A 3,692-nucleotide genomic window follows, 5' to 3' on the forward strand; every position below is an offset into this window, starting at 1 on the left:
TTGCCCAGAAAACCAATTTATGCCCTTGAAAAAGTCGTAATGTAATTTTTATCACTGTTTACAAATTCTAACAAAATTTACGACACACGCTTTACAAGCTGTACGCACCCAAATTTCCCAGCTCAGTTAAATTAAATAATTTCCCAACATTCACCAACCCCTCTCGTGGATCGCTTTACTTTGATGCTTGCTGCGGGTTGTGTACTTCTAAGAACAGCAACGAGACGAATATGTGGAGATCCCTTCCCTACATCAAAGCTTACTGCTCGAAAGCATGAAAAATTGTACCAACCACTTCTAAGACGCTTGGCATATGACGCCTGAGGTTGAACTTTTTTCTAGATCCTTGCTCATAGCAGAAGACTTTTATCGGTTGCTATCCACCAGCAGTGCACGAGGACAGGTCCCAAGCTACAGTGTTTTAATGGAAAACTCTGCAAAGTAGGTAACTGAATAAATTGCAAAATTCTGATAATCGGTTTTCGGAGGTATCAGTTATAATTAGAGGCTGCAAAAACAAAGTTAAATACTTGCATAAGCTGCTTATTAAATGGGGTTAAAGCAAGAAACAAAAAACGGTTTGTGTGCACGGATGCAATAAATGAGACGAAAGAGAGGTATAAGCTGAGGTGAAACGTCACCGATATCGTCTACTTGAAACCAAATTTTTTTTATCCATCTTTAAACTGTCTCATAGTTTGCCCCAAAAGTTATTATCCATTATTATTCCAACAAACCCCCGATTGAACAGCTTACAAACAATGCGATAGTTTGCCCGCCAGAACAATAGCAAGAGTTCCTAAATTTAATCATTCACTAATTACTGATCGGTTACTACTGATATTTTACCTTTCAATTGTTTTTCCGTGCATTACCCAGTGCAGTGCAACACCCAGTGAACGTCTAGATCTAGTCATTTCTTAGAATTTGCATTGAGTTTCCCTTAAATTACCTAAATTCCATTTTCGTACAGAAAAAAGCAAATTTGTACCGGTTAATTTCAGTAGTCAAAACTTTGATTAGAACTGATACCCCCTAAAACCCAGACAACCAGAAATCATATAAGATGTTGCATAAGATGATAAAGTGGAGGCCATATACGTGTATGCGTCCATTTAGGCGCATGTAAAATGTACGCATTTCGCCTCCACTTTAACATCTTATTCAACATCTTATACGATCACTGGTTGACTGGGAACCTCATGAGAAGCCCCTGAAACACCCCTGAAACTCCATAAAACCTAACGGAATACCCCTGGAGTGCATCTGAAACCTCCTGGATCTCCTGGAAGCTCTCTGAGACCTCCAGAAACATACCTGGAACACCAATGCAACCCACTGGAATTCCCCGGAATGTTGGTGAACACGATTTGGAACTTGAAATATATTAACCCTAGCCCAGCAGGGTAAACTGGTACAACTAGCCAATGAGGCATGCCGTATGAAGCTTGAGATCCTAGGACTGAGTAAAGTCCGTTGGCTGAACTTTGGAGAACACAGATAGACGTCGGGTCGAATTCTGCTATACCCTGGCCAACGAGGTGAAAATGCTCCTCGCCACCGTGGAGTTGGTTTTCTGCTCAGCGCTCACGCCCACGCTTCGCTCATGAAGGTGGAACCTATTAATGAGAGGATAATTGTAGTCAGATTCAGAATACGGGTTCGAAACCTTACCATGATCCAATGTTACGCGCCAACAGATGCTTCCGAATTGCAAAACAAAGAGAACTTTTACTGTCAACTAAATGCTGTCGTGGACAAGATTCCGAAAGGTAATATCAAGATCCTCATGGGCGACTTCAACGCGAAGGTTGGTTCCGACAACTCGGACTATGAGCACGTCAAAGGACGCCATGGTCTCGGAGAAAGGAGCGAAAACGATGAGCTGTTTGCAGAGTTGTGTGGTAACAATGACATGGCATTTGGGGGATCGCTCTTTCCTCATCGACCAGTGCACAAAGTGACATGGGTTACCCGTGATGGCGTGAAAATGGTGACGGAGCCTTCTTGATGTGCGGAACAAACGTAGTGCCGACATTACGTCTGACCATCATCTCCTAATGTGCGAGATCCAACTGCGCATTGCTAGGATTCATCGACAGGGGGAGAAAATCGGGCGCCGGTTCAACATACGCCGACTGGAAGACGCTGAACTCCCAAGCCGACGAAGGCGAGAAAGCCGCAAACACTGGCGACATTCGTTTCTTCTATGCTGTCTCACGTTGCCTTAGTGGTACTAAGATGGATGCCACGATGCCCGTGAAAGACACATCCGGACAGCTATTGACCGACCCGACTGACCAGCTGAAACTCTAGTCGAGCACTTTGTGAACCTTTTTCAAGTATCAACCACGCCATCAACATCTCAACATGATCTACCAAGGGTTGGACGCATTACCCGTGTTAACACCGAAGCTCCATCAGTGCAGGAGATAGAAACAGCCATCCGTAGCATGAAATCGAACAGAGCCCCAGGGGTCGATCGCATATCAGCTGAGATGCTCAAAGCAGACCCCGTAGTATCCGCACAACTATTGCATCAATTATTCTGCAACATATGGGAAACCGCGACATTTTCGGCCGACTGGCGTCTTAGTGAAGGTACCCAAAAAGGGTGACCTGACTGCATGCGATAATTAGCGGTGCATCATGTTACCGTGTATCGATCTCAAAGTCCTCTGCAAAGTGATCCCTAATAGGATACAGGAGAAGATTGACGCAACTCTCCGACGGCAGCAAGCAGGATTCCGTGCCAGACGATCCTGTGTGGACCATATTGTCACGCTCCGTATCATTCTGGAGCAAATCAATTAACTCCAAGAGTCTCTCTACCTGACGAAAAAACTTTCGACCGTCTCAATCACGGAAACATGTGGGAAGCCCTCAGCCGCAAGGGTCTCCCTGAGAAAATTATCAGCCTCATTGAAGCCCAGTACAGGACAATTCCGTGCAAAGTACTGCACAACGGTGTCTTGTCCGATCCCATCCGGGTCGTTGCTGGAGTGAGGCAAGGATTATACTATCACCACTACTGTTCCTCATCGTAATCGACGAAATCCTGGTAGGTGCGATTGACCGTCAACCTAATCGTGGAATGCTGTGGCATCCCATTACCATGGAGCACCTAAATGACTTCGAACTGGCTGATGACCTTGCTCTCCTAGCTCAACGGCGCTCTGATATGCAGAGCATGCTCGATGATCTTGCCAATCGCTCCTCAGCGGCAGGTCTTACCAACAACGTCAACAAGACCAAATCGTTGGATGTAAACACGGTCAACCCTTCCAGGCATAGGGTTACTGGGCCCTGTGGGCAAACAGTGGAGAACGTTGAAAGCTTCCAATATCTTGGCGGTTGAGGATCAAGAAGGCAAGGGATGCCTTTGCGAGTTTAGGCAATGTATGGAAAAACATTCAGATAAGTCGACGCACCAAAATCCGAATTTTCAACCGAATCTGTGCTGCTGTACGCCAGTGAAACATGGTATGTATCAGTGGAGAACACTCAACGGCTGCAGGTCTTCATCAATAGATGCCTGCGGTATATAATTCGTGCATGGTGGCCTCACAATTGGATCTCTAACGTGGAGCTCCATCGTCGATGTCATCATAAGCCGATAGCGACAGAAATTCGGGACCGAAAGTGGAGGTGGGTCGGTCACACTCTACACAGGGAAATCTGCAAACAAGATT

This window comes from Aedes albopictus, chromosome 1 (genome assembly GCF_035046485.1).
Source record: "Aedes albopictus strain Foshan chromosome 1, AalbF5, whole genome shotgun sequence".
NCBI lineage: Eukaryota > Metazoa > Arthropoda > Insecta > Diptera > Culicidae > Aedes > Aedes albopictus.